The sequence below is a fragment of the Ambystoma mexicanum genome, chromosome 3q (assembly GCF_040938575.1).
Source record: "Ambystoma mexicanum isolate Mex_15411 chromosome 3q, UKY_AmexF1_1, whole genome shotgun sequence".
In the NCBI taxonomy this organism is placed as follows: domain Eukaryota; kingdom Metazoa; phylum Chordata; class Amphibia; order Caudata; family Ambystomatidae; genus Ambystoma; species Ambystoma mexicanum.
This window is the reverse complement of record NC_090926.1, coordinates 680,113,330-680,127,341: the sequence shown is the minus strand read 5'-3', so window position 1 is coordinate 680,127,341 and position 14,012 is coordinate 680,113,330. Positions and strand designations below refer to the sequence as shown.

Sequence of the window (14,012 nt, the reverse complement as noted above, 5' to 3'; positions counted from 1 at the left end):
CATTAACTTTATTGTAAGGATGACTTTTGTTTAATAAAATTAGGAAGCGTGTGCCAACCCCACAGTGCATTAGGTATTTAGTAATTCGGCCATATGACTCTCACAGACATATGAAAGATATAAAGCTCTTTGGTCATTCATATCTTCACAAAAAGTTCTTTAATATGTAAAACAGCCAAAACCTCTCTGGTTTTATAGCCGCCACTTCAGATTATTTTAGAGTTCATTCTAATCAATACACACATACACTGTGTTAAGCAATTTCTTTTATATTCAAATTCACGACATGTAATTTTTAAACTCATGCAAAAATAAGTGTTTTCCCTTCAGAAAAGTAAAGGTTAAAAATGATGCATCATTTTCTAATTATTATTTTTATTTATTTATACCACGCCATAGCCCGCGGGCATCAGGGTGCAAAACAGACAACAGAAAAACTAGAAGCTAGAGGGGAATGTTTGGTAGAAGTGAGAGCTAGTTTATTCGGAGAGAGTTATTTTCAGATTTTTACGGAAAGTAGAGTAAATTGCCTCTGCTCGTAAGGATATAGGAAGTTTATTACAATTTGTTGCTGCTTTAGTGGAGAAAGATCTACCTTTCCCACAAGCTCTTCTAGCATGCGGAATAACCAGGAGGTTATTTCACAAAATTAAACACATGCATATGCTTAAGTCAAGCACAGAGTTCCCTCAGGTGGTTCTAAAAGGATGTTCAGAAGCAAGCACTCATTTCCCTCCAAGGCCCCACATTTCAGAGGTCTGTGGCCGCCCTAAAGGTGCAAGCATGAAATAGATCATAGAGAAGTTAAAATGGTGAAGACTAAATCTGAATGCACAAGTACATCAAGAAACCTGTGAGATGAAACCCAGTGCCATAGAAGGGTGAGAACAGAAATTGTGTGCCAAAGGTGCACACTGTTTCACAGCTGTAGAGGTGTCCCCTAAAGATATCCATTCAGCCATCTTCAGCCATCTTTGCAGAAGCTGCTCAGTGCTACGCAGGCAAATGGCATCCCTACTGAGTTAATCATGTGTCTTTGACATTCTGCTGCACGCTCAGTAGTCACACAATGTATAACTGTGATGCTTAGAATTAATCTTTACACTAATTACATTTTAAATACAAGGAATTACTTTTACTGTGAAATAGCACTCCAGACGACAGCAGGACATCTATATCTATACCCACACATCTCAAAATGTTCGTATGCATTGTACAGCCCAGCCAACTCTACGGAGTAAACAAACATTTTAAATGACCTTAAACGCAAACTGGCAAGACCCATAGCCTAAACCGCAGCCACAAAGGTAATATTGTGCTGGATCCATTGCTCAATTTTCCTCTTGGAGTGTTGGGTATAGACTGAGCAGGCAAGGCCCACCCATAATATGTAAATGTACACTCGGCTGTGCTGTGTGGGCATTTATAGATGCTAATGCCACTGTGGTGGGCCCAACTACATCAGCGTCAGTCCTCACTTTTTAGACAATCCTGGCTCACCTCTGCACCCTTATCCAGTACTCTACAGTGAGAACGCACAGCCAAAGATTCCAAGAACCTTCTCCAACTGTCTTTACTCTACAGAGGTGTTTATGCCCAGGCAGAGTTTACAGATTTCACTTGTGATTTTGTCATATTTTCAGGGCGTTCCAGCCCAAGGCATTGGAGGTACATCAGCTTTACTTACCTTAATATCATTTTGCCCCCTTAACATCAGAGCTGTAACCATGAGAAGGGGTCATTTTTTCTAAGATGTGCCTGTCCCACTTGCATATGTGCCTGTACCACTTGCATATAGTTCATATGTAAACTTTACTACTTGGCAAGACCGCATGTAGAAATGTAGTTGTGTTGCATTAATGTTACAGGCCAGCCTAAATGCTTCTCATAGAGTGACAGCAGGCAATTTGTGAGAGAAACCAGATATTAGCATTGAAACCCAAATTCCTCATTCCAACCTTCTCTCACTTGTGTCCATTTGGCAGACCGCTTATGTTCTTATCGCTTCCTCTAAAACATTTTTTTGACTAAACCGAAAGCAAACAATTAGCTGTAACAATTACCTCTAGTGCACTCAACTGCAGAACACACAGCCTTCTCCAAATCTTGGGCAGCAGCGATTTGAAAACACTCTTTCAACTAACATAAAATAGAAGATGCAGGGTTGAATTAATAAATAGGATGCAATAACATTCTAATTCCTGCAACCTTAAAAACGTCCTTGTAATGTCATGGAGCCATAATGGGGACAAAATGGGGTTGAAGGGGCGTAGTTTGGACAACTCGGACAGAGCTTGTTGAAGGGGCGGAATGTGGTGAAGGTGCAAAGTCTGGGAGAGGTGGAGTAAATTTGGGGAGGGGCACATGCACTTTTTGGGCTTACGGCAGAAGAAAACCTGCATACGCCACAGCCAGTAACCCATTGCCTCTGTATGGCCAGGCCCTACAGAGGCAGTCATGTATTGGCTCGACATAAATTGAACTCCTTACTGTGATAGTTTCTACCATAGGCAGACTGGACCATAGTATATTTAAGAGATTTCCTGACAGGTTGGTACTACTGGTAGACCTGTAGGGTTGTGGCGGATTCAATCTTAATTGCCCATAAGTCAGTGGGCCTCATTACGAGGTCATCGGTAACCCGCCGTTGCTACCAACGGGTTGCCACCGACCTCGTAACACTGATTCCACCACCTGATATCCCGGTGCCACCAGGGATATTACAAGTCCCGGAGGTCCGGGATGTCAGGTGCCAGGAACTGTAAATACTCATTACCGCTCTTTCTTAAACATGGAGCCTCATTGTGGTTTCCCAGTATGGTAAACATGCTGGTGAAATTACTGGTTATTTCGGCACCAGCATTTTTACTGTACTGGGGAAACACAATTTGCCAGTGGGGGCACAGATTTACCTCCAGCCCGGAGCTGCTGGTAAATCTAGCCCCCACCGTCATATACAATTCTGCAATTACCTCCATGGAGTTCTATAGGACTCCTTGGAATGGGGATTTCCCACCGTTGCCGGCATCTGGAATATCCCGGTAATACTGGGATATCAGGCACCAGTAACGGTAGAATCAGTTTGCCGGTATCCCACCGGAACTACCGGCGGGATACCAGCAAACTCCTAATGAGGCCCATGGTCTTTGACAACCACCTCAATGTTTTTTTCACAAACTCCACACAGGGCTAGGTTTACCACTCCTAACCTTCCCTCTGCAAAAAGAATAATCAATTATGAAAAACACTTGCGAAATCTCCAGCAAGGTGTCATTGAGATTCATGAGAACGAAGTGGATGTTGCACAAAACTTTGCCTAAAAAAGTCTTGAGCACACCTGAAACAAATCAATGCATGAGTAATTTATGTTCTGCCTATGTCCTCCGGTTGTCACTACACGAGCTAATGGTAAGTCATGCTACCTTAAAATGCTACATCCAGTGGCGGCCCACCAGTATGTGCGGTGGGGTGCTGGTTCCCCGCCTGAGTGGTAGGCCGCCTCTCCACCCGTGTGGCAGGCAGCACAGTACCGTGTGTGCTTTCTTTGCGCAGGGGTATGTGCTATCTGCTCATCCCGTGGCAAGCATTTTTGTTTTTGCTTGTTACAGAGCCCTTTCGGTTCCACAACAAATGTAGCACATTATAATGGAAGGTGGCGTGGCGGCGGAAGATTGGCCCACCACCTCTCATTATTGTGCTAGCAGCATAGACATGCCGACTGACAGGAGAGGCCTCTGCTCATGTCAGTCAGCGTGTTTACATTGTAGAGAGGAGGGGAGGGCCATCCAGTCCTTCCCATGGCTGGACGGGCACATGTAGAGGGTGCATGCAAGTAAGCTAAGTGTTCTTTTAATGTAATGAGTATGTAGGCATGTATGGATTGTATGCATGTATGCTGGCATTTTTTTTAGGAATGCTTGCATGCAAGGAGATGTATGATTGATGTGTGAATGTACAGGCGAAAGTGTTTGTGTATGTGTCATCCCCCACCCTTAAATTTAGTGGTGGGGCAGCTGGCGGCATGGCATTCTTTTTTTCTTTACCCTTGATGCACAGTACCATGTCATGGTTAAAGCAAGAATGGTAAATGAAGTGTTGTTACGTGGCTAGACAGGACAACATTGAATGTAGGCCCATCTATCCACCTAACCACAGCACTTAGGTTTGCTTTGCCCTTGATTCACAGTTACTGTGCATCAAGGGTAAAGCAAACATAATTGTTATTTCTTGGATAGACTATCCTACATTGTGTGTAGGACAAACTAGCCACATAATAACACTTATCTTTGTTTTACCCGTGATGCATAGCAGCATTTATCTTTCAGTGCAGAGGCGCTGAGTACACGAGTGCTCCGGGGTCCGGGCACCTACCAGGAAACGCTATTTTAATGAAAGTCCCTATTCGTAGAAAGGGACGTTTTGTTGGACCGCCGCTCCTCCCGGGAAACCCCAAAGTCGGCGCCCCTGCCTCAGTGGGTTCGCGGGTGTCCTTTTGAGTTGTTTAGACTTTTTACCGAGCCATGTGCATCCTCCTGTGCTTTTCCTGGCTTTCAATTACCTCTGGCGGCGTGGAGGGGTCGCGTGGGTGGGGAGGAGAAGGAAAGGGGGCAGGGAGGGGAGCTCCATAGGAGTTCAGTACACGTGTCGCATTAGGAATCAAGAACAAACAAACAAGCAGCAGAGAAAAGACCTTTTAAGCAGAGGAAGAAAGACCAAGGTGTGAGGGGGATGTTATGCGTAAGGCAGATCAGAAGCAGGATTGCCGATCAGCTGCCCTCTCCCCCTCCCATCGCAGGTGTGCATACCTGCAGACACTGGGCTGGATTTGCCGGCTTTAGTTTGTGGCCAAAAAAGGTCACCCCTTTGTAAAACACAAGGGCACTGATACGTTTGCACCGGGCTTTAGGGAACAAAACCAGAAATGCACACGGGAACATTTAATCCTGGGACAAATAGCCTGACACCTTGGGAAAGAAAGCAGAGGGGAGGGGCTGGCATTCCAAAGGCACCCACGCAGGCGTGAGAGACGAGGCTCGCATATACGGGCCTCTCTTCAGAGACTGGAAATGGACTATGTTCACCCGGTCAAGGGATTGTCTGAGTTTCGGGGCTCTGTTGTTGCGGACCCATGAGCAAAAGGTGTATTGTGTTGTCCAGGCAGGAGTCCAAGCTTGGCTTACGATTAGAATGCAGTCTGTGAGAGAGCATCCTGGCACTTACTAGGGTGACCAGATTTCAAAAGTAAAAAACCGGGACAGGGCAACTAACAGAAAGGAAGGACTAGCTCTTGAAAATGGCTGTCAAGGCCCTAGCGGCACTTCAGTAGCCGTTGGAGGAAAATGATATTTAAGTGTTACTGGTGGAATAAATACATATTATAAGTAATTTATCACAAACTACCACTATCTCAATTAATAAAATGCAGCATGTTTTCTGTGTGAGATTGTGCATTTGTGCCTGCCAGCTATGAAGACCTACTACCAAAAACTGGGACCACTGTGTTTCCATTGGAAAAATAATCTTGAGAAAGGGGGACAGAGAACCCAATCCTGGAACAGTCCTGGCAAAACCGGAACGTCTGGTCACCCTACACTTAGCCGGTATAATATCCAGGGTAAAGTGCAATGGGTCTCCCAGACCTGAGCACGGTGTGGGTTCACTGCTGGTCAACATGACATTTTTTGTATCATAGAGAACTGTCCGGTAGGAGTTTGAAAGCCAAGGCTGGACAATACAATAACGGATTGTCTCGCATTCAAGCCCAGGTCGAAATGTGTGGGAGCCCATTTCAACATGATGGTTGGGGGCTCCCCTTGCTTAGAGCAGAAAACAGTCTGAGGCACCCATGGCCTGCATACATTGTAATGGAGACAATTAAATACAGCCAGGGGTTAAAAGCCACCGATTATCACAAAATGGCCAGCCAGCAGGTAGCTGAAACACTAAATGTTCACTGAAAAGCTATACATCATTCTTTGTCAGCACATGGCTGATGTTGAGGAACCAGTATTAAAAGGCAATGGGGTGATAACACTTCTGTATAACCCAAGGGATGTGATGACCTGAAGGGCTTAAGCAAATGCAGCTTGTAGGGCGCGCATGGCAAATAGCACATTATAAACCCCTGCTGAACAAAAGTAATATAGAAATTATACATTGGCCTGTTATAGCACTGCTTACTGCCAACATGGGGGCATTTGCAGGTGCCCCCCACCTGTGGCTCGATGCCACTTTCAACTCATTAGGGGGCTCATTAGGAGTTTGCCGGTAATTCCGGCGGGATGCCAGCAAACGGTAATACTGTCACCGGCACCTGATTTGCCGGAATTACTGACATACTACAGGTGCCGGCAATGGTATGTTGATCCTCATTCCATGAAGTCCATAAGACTCCATGGGGGCATTGCCGGTATCACCAACAGCGGTAACACTGGTGCTGGTAATACCGGCTGTTTTCTGGCAGTGGGGTGCCTGAGTTACATCCATCTCTTGGCTGGAGGTAAATAAGGTCACCCCACCAGCAAACTTGTAGTTTGCTGGTTCAGAAACGTGTCAGTAAATGGAATTACCAGCACGTTAATTCTGGATCAGCAAATTTATAATGAGCCTGAGTCTATCCCAGGAAAGTCGGGTAAATATACACAAATGTTGTCATGAAAGAAGCATGTACTGACATCAAGATGCACCAGTTATCAGTAGCCTCCCAATGCAGTGCGTTCCTCTACAGCTACGCCCCGAGAGTTGGGCGCTGTCATTTTAACAGGTACACTCTTCAAGCAAATCATTCAGAGCAAAAAAAACACTACTCTCGCAAATCTCAGACATGTGGGACTCTTTATGTTATATTGACAGCATCGGCAGCTAAAGTCAGCTAAGGAGCAAACAGAATGTTCACCATTCAGCAAGTCACAATGCAAGGCACACATAAAAGGCGGGGATAATGGCACATGAATGGGATGGAAGTATTTTCATTCAGATTCGCATCTACCACTATTCCGCAATATGTCCTCACACTATCATATATCCTCAAACTTTCATTTACCAATCCTCACATTAATTTCCATTCATCCACCCATCCTGCACACCCTCTCCACTGCTCCTACTTTCCCTCTGCCTTGAGCTCTCTGCCTCCTCAGACTCCAACATACTAGCAGCCCTCTACTCTGACACCCTGACCAAAGTAATGAATGTGGTAGCCCCAATGACCTTGCGTAAAGCCAAACCCATCACCCATATCAATGCGTGGTTCTCACCAGACCTCCATGCCTTAGGCACAAACAAATGACAACCGAAGCCAATTGGAAAAAAACACCAGACAAAACAAATAAACTGGCCTTTCACAATATTGCAAAGAAATACAAAACATGCCATCATTTCAGCTAAATCATTAGCATACAGTACCAGAATTGCAAACGCCCCCTCCAACACACAAGACATATTCTGCATTGTTAGAGAACTTGAAACCCCAGCCCCCCTCCCTCCTTCCACCATCAGCAAAGACAAGCTATGGTGTACCAGCATCCAATTACTCTGAAGCAAAACCACATCAAGGCTAAACCACCTGCTACAAGTACCGCCTCACCACCCCACACTAGTCCACCCACCACTCTATTCCACTTCAGAGAAATTTCAGTCAAAGAAACCACAAACATCATCCGGAAGTTGAAACTGTCAAGATGCAAAGGTGACACTTGCCCAGCATCTATTGTCGAAGATTGCATAGACATCTTAGCCCATTCATCACCCACTTCATCAATACTTCTTTTTCGGCAAACTGTGTCCCTTCCAGCCTGAAAGAATCTTGGGTGCTCCTACTACTCAAAAAACCTCATCCAGACCTTTCAGTGGCAAACAACTACTGGCTAATCACCATGGTACTGTTCCTGTTAAAGATATTGGCCCGGGCAGCCTACAATCAAATACAAGTCTTCCTCGAATCAAATCAAATATTAGGGAAACGCCAATCTGGATTTCGATCCGGCCATATAACTGAATCAGTCTTACTAGACTTGAAAAATCAATTGGACTATTTCAGAGATGAAGGCAAGGTAGCATTACTCCTTCTCCTTGACCTATCGGTCGCTTACGACTTGGTGGACCACAGAAGTTTATGCCACCACCTCACTTCAGCAGCCAACTTCTCTGAAGACGTCATGACCTGGGTTACCTCATTCCTCAAAGGTAGATCTTCAAGAGTCTTCTCAGACTTGGCAAACGCCCCCCCGAACCCATACCATGCAGAGTCCCGCAAGGGTCATGTGTCTCTCCCACCTTTATAGTTCATCTTCACCAAACCTCTGTTCAACCTCCTTGATGAACTTGGCATAGTCTACACCAATTACGCTGATGACACACAAATCCTTCTACCATTGTCCGGGTCACATGAAAATGATTCTACGCTGATCAATTAAATCTACCTCACCATCCAGCCTTGGATGGCCATGAACAACGTCTGTTTAAATGATGACAAGACGGAAATTCTGGTAGTAATTTAGCCCATGATACTAAATAAAACGACCCCCATCTTACTCATCATTCCTGATAGATAGCATCAAAATCCCTGTTTTGGACTCTGTGAAAACACTGGGAGTGCACTTCAATGCTATTTGCCATGGAGCACACACTTTGGTTAAGCACTGTGCTCCAAACCCTTTGTTTTATGGCCGGTCTCTTGGGAGAGTCTGCACTGGGAACATGACAACCTGAGTAAAATCCTGGTACCCAAATACTTAAGCAAGCTTGCCTACCTCAAAAAACCCCATGTGTTGAGTCCACGCTCTGAAAGAAAGTCACCCACATTTGTTGTTTACTTGTGCCTTGAAAATCAGGCCCAATCAGGGGAGAATAACTGCACCAGTGTCCAGGATTACAAACTCTCTCACCACATGGCAAGTAAAAACTCATGACTTACTTGCCCTCGCATCATTTCCCCTCCTCACCCTCATGTCTGCCTTTCAAAAATACTCTGATTTATACGGATAACTTGAAAAGCACACATACCATAGTGTCACTCAAATATATAAATCCTTTTTGAACTATGTTAGGCAAAATGTGTTCAATTGTGCCATTACCCTTTGCCCCCTCTTGACTGGCAGACTACAAATACCAGAATGCAATTCAGACAATGACAAAAAATTGGTCTCTGAGTGCAATACTTTCAAGGACTGACAGTAGCACAGTTTTAAAAATAAAGTGGATGCCATGTATTTCTTAGTGTGTTATGAGATATTTAAAATGAAGAAAACACACAGTGCCAGACTTTGGACTGTCTCCCATCCATGCAGTAACCGGGGCCAACCCTGCTTAGGTTCAAAATGAGGAAGGGGCCGCCCCCATCATGCAATGTTGCTTTAAGTGGTCTTGTCACTTAGCTTAATTTCTTAGGCACTATGGCCTGAGGGGGCTGGCCTTTTCTGTGCTTTGAAGCTAAGCAGGATTGGTCCTGGTTACTGCTTAGATGGGAGACCCTGGTCAGCAGTGCTTTTTCACCCCCGATGTCACTATAGCTATAAAAATATCTATTTTTTATTATGTTTAAAAGATTGCAGGCACATCACAGGGGATCCGGGGGGCACAATAGACATCACAGGGGAACGGGGGGGACAACAGACATCACAGGGGACCAGGGATGGGGTGGGGGCACAAGACCAACCATGGAAAAACAAGGGTTAGAGGGGCACAGCATGATCCGGTAACGAACCAGGAACAAACAGGGGCTTTGGAAGGTGGGCCTTGGGGAGGGGGGCCGGCGTTCACCTGCCGGCATTTGGATTGGCCATAATCAGAAAGAGGGCCAATCTCGCTATGGCAGGCGGGGGACACAAATGTGAGGATGTTACAGGCCATCATCTGAGGCTGTTCCAGGTGTAGGCATTGTGGAAGAAGTGCCCACCTTTTTATCCCTTGAATGGCCCTCAAGCCACCATGCCATTAAGTAGATCCTCCCACATTCTTCCCGCTCTTTTTTGAGCTTGCTTAATGAAGATTTGAAAAGCACAGGGAGATGGGTTTCTTTCATGGAGTTATTGCAAGAATTAGACTCCTAACATGGAAGCACTTACTAACAAAGAAAAATAGAAGGAACTCCTGTTAGGTGAACACCTGATGCTCAAATGCAATCCTTCTCTAAATATTGTAACACTGTTCTCATCTGAGGCTGTTCCTGGTATGGGCATTGTGGAAGAAGTGCAAGTCTGTTTATCCCTTGAATGGCCCTCAAGGCACCAACCCATTAAGTAGCTCCTCCTACATGTGTTTCCGCTCTTTTCTGAGCTTGCTTAGTGAAGGTTTTGAAAGATGGTTTTCTGTTGTGGAGATACTGCAACAATTGCTCACCTAACATGAAAGCACTTACTAAGCAAAGAAAAATAGAAAGAACTAATGTTAGGTGAATACCTGATGCTCAAATGCAACCGATCTCTAAATATTATAACATATACTCCCAGAGTTGTTGTTTACTTCACAGAACTTCAACCTCAAAAGGGAAGCACTTACAAAATTATAAAACACAGGTGCCAACCTTGAAGCTGCATTCCTGTGAGGTTTTAATACATCTGAACTTCAAAACTGCAATGTTCAGCCAGCGGGTTTGCATCACTGTTCTCATCTGAGGCTGTTCCTGGTATGGGTATCATGGAAGAAGTGCCCACCTTTTTATCCCTTGAATGGCCCTCAAGGCACCAAACCATTAAGCAGCTCCTCCCACATTTTCTCCGCTCTTTTCTGAGCTTGTCAAATGAAGATTTTGAAAGCATAGAGAGATGGTTTACTGTCATGGAGTTATTGCAACAATTGCTCACCAATTGCAAGCCAAATGCTTTCCAAACTCAAAAAACCCAATGGGTTGCGTCCGCCCTGGGAAGAAAAGTTATGCTATCCAACCACATGTGTCCTTTACTTGTGCACTGAAAAACAGCCACAATTAGGGGAAAATAACTGCAGCAGTGTCCAGGATTTCAAACTTTCTTGCCACATCGTGGAAAAATACTCATGACTTACTTGCCCTCTAATCATTTCCCCTCCTCACCCCCATGTCTGGCTTTCAACAATACTCTGCTTTATAAAGATAACTTGAAAATTACACCTACCATAGTAACACTCAAATATATAAATCATTATAGAACTATATTAGGCAGAAAATGTACAATTGTGGCATTACCCCCCCCATATTGACTGCGAGACTACAAATCCCAGAATTCAACAAAAGACACAAAAAACGGTCTCTGAGTGCAAAACCTTCAAGGACTGAAAGTAGCATGGTTTAAAAAGAATAATGCAGATGCTTTGTGTAATGAGATATTTAAAACTAGGAAAACACATGGCATTCAGGACTGTGAACTGTCTCCCATGCATGCAGTTACTGGGACCAACCATGCTTAGCTTCAAAGCGAGGAAGGATCTGGCCCCCTCGGTCCATGCCGCTTTAGGTGGTTTTTTAAGGTGGGCTCATTTATTAGGCAACATGACATTAAGGGGGCTGACCCCTTCCTTGCTTTGAAGCTAAGCAGGGTTTGTCCCGGTTAATGCATGGATGGGAAAACCACTGTCATTGTAGAAATATCTATGTTTTATTGACTGAGAGACTACAAATACAAGAATGCAATTCAGCGAAAGACAGAACATGGTCTCTTGAGTGCAAAACATTCAAAGACTGACAGGAGCACGCTTTACAAAAAAAAAAAATTGGATGCCCATTTGGTCGCCCATCCATGCCAATAACCTGCTTAGCTTCAAATCAGGACCGACCCTGCTTAGCTTCAAAGCGAGGAAGTATCTGGCCCCCTCGGGCCATGCTGCTTCAAATGGTTTTTAAGGTGGACTCATTTATTAGGCAACATGACCTTAAGGGGGCTGACCCATTCCCCACTGTGCAGCTAAGCAGGGTCTGTCCTGGTTACTGCATGGATGGGAGACCTGGATGGCAATCATGTCATTAGACATGGCCTTTGATGTTTTCACTCCCGACGTCACTATAGCTGTAAAAATATATTTATTTTAAAGGGTAACCCTGGGTACTGAACTACACATCCCCTCAGTATCCGTAGTCCTTTACAGCCGCGAATATTGGATAAAGGGCATAAAAAAATGTTTTCCTGCCTAGCAGGCCCTCATCAAGTGCCCCTCACATCTGTGCCAGCGACCCCCAGGCCCCAGATGGCCTCCTCACCTCCCCTGCCCTCTCCATTTCACCCCGCAACACCCCCACAATACACGCTGTTTCTGTGATACAGTTTTCTTTGAGATGTTGAATATTCGTGGTTATAGCCGAGGCTACAGAAAGCTTTGTGTTGCAAACTCAGTTCCTAGACCCCCTCCAACTCCTGCAAATAGCTTTTTTCATGCGTTTAATTTTCCCATACCGAAAGAAAAACAAGATGGCAGCTTTTTCATTTCTGAAAACCATAATCCTGCAATGCACCATGGGAGATATAACTATCAATTGCCAGGGTGCAATCCATAGGAATTCAAGCATCTCTGCACAGATCAGAATCAGGTGAGGGTGGAGATAGGTTTACATTTGCAGTCAAGGGAAATACACAGAGCACATTTCCCGCTCTGTGTCCCACGGCCTATGGAAAAACCTGGCTAAAAAGGCACAGGTGGGTCCAAATACTCTCCAAGTTTATGGCGGTGACTCTTTGAACATCCACTCTATTTTGCAACGGCATGCAAATGATTCAGTAATCAGCTTCCATATGTCCTCCAATACTTCCTGGTCCGTCTTCTTCTTCCTCATCACAGTCCTTACAAAATGAAGCGTGTTGCTTCCGAACGCACCCCCCATCACAATAGGGGCATTTGTCAGTAAAGCAGTGTGATGCATACTGTAGTGAAAAGTGTGATGAACTTAAGTCCTTGGAGCCTGAGCAGGAAGGAGCATTTCATGCAGGTGATATCGTATCGCTCACCTGATCCCCAGGCATCACTTTACAACTGAAGCCTCCGGCTATTGTTTTCCGGGTAATGATTCTTTTGAGGATTCAAGATCTGCTTGGGAGAACAATAGCAACTCACAGGTGCTGCTTAGGCCGCTGACACCGAAGCTCACCGGCCGGCCCACGTGGAACCGCAAACCTACGAATGTGCCAACCACTTATGCGGTAACAAAGCTGGCCCTTGATTAAGATCACCCTCAATGAATCACCCACTACGCTCCCAGACCTAAGCATGCATGGACAGTGGTCATCAATGGCATTTGCACTGGTTGCAGCAGGAGTGATAGCCATGATTGCATGGACATTATGGGGGAGGGGAATACAGTTGAATAGAATGTGATAGTAAACAAGGACTGGCCAGGCCCATGCGATTGTCTCAACCCTCCCTATTAGACGATTTTTAAGAATGTTCTTTTAAAAATTCGGGCAATAGAAAAGAGAAAGGGTAGAACGACCACGATGAAAAGGTGGAGGAAAAAGAATTCAGTTACCGAAAACAAATTGTCAGAAGTCTTCTTTTTTTCTTTAAAATCGTCAAATAAGAAGTATTTTATTTTTGTCACACGAGGGTAGCCTGGGCTCATAGAGTATATGGGCTTTTCCTTTTGTGCTTCACTTGTATCCCCAACAGCCTTGTTAAATGCCTTTCAAACCTTTTATGTGAAAAGATATTTTCCTATGCCACTCTATGCCCCTGTGTCGCTCTGCCTTCCACGCGGTGCCACACCGAGATGCCTACATCTCAGTCATTTTTTCTCAAAATCCAGACTCCTCTACGGTTTCTTCGTTTAATGAGTTTCAATACGTCTATCTTATTGCACTAGTCACATGACACGGGTTTAAATCAATGAGTCTCTGGCCATGGGAGGTTTTGTTTAAATCATGCACCATTTTGGTTGTCTGGCCCCGAGTCGCCTGCGTGGCGTCATTATCCTTTGAAAGGCCTGGCCTCCAGAACTGTACATCAGAATCCAGTGTCTGCCTCTCAAAGAATGTTACTCTGTACTTTTTTTAATTTTTTTTTCATTGTGAATTGGTTTCATTAATTCATCATTTATATTGTGCTTCAAACCAGAG

At 44.8% G+C, this 14,012-nt stretch overlaps 1 protein-coding gene across 4 annotated transcripts in view; it reads left to right on the top strand.

The window, feature by feature from the left end:
• The window catches only part of NTN1 (netrin 1), a 632,822-nt gene that overhangs the window by 403,691 nt on the left and 215,119 nt on the right, over positions 1–14,012 (top strand). The gene's annotated exons all lie outside the window — the stretch shown is intronic.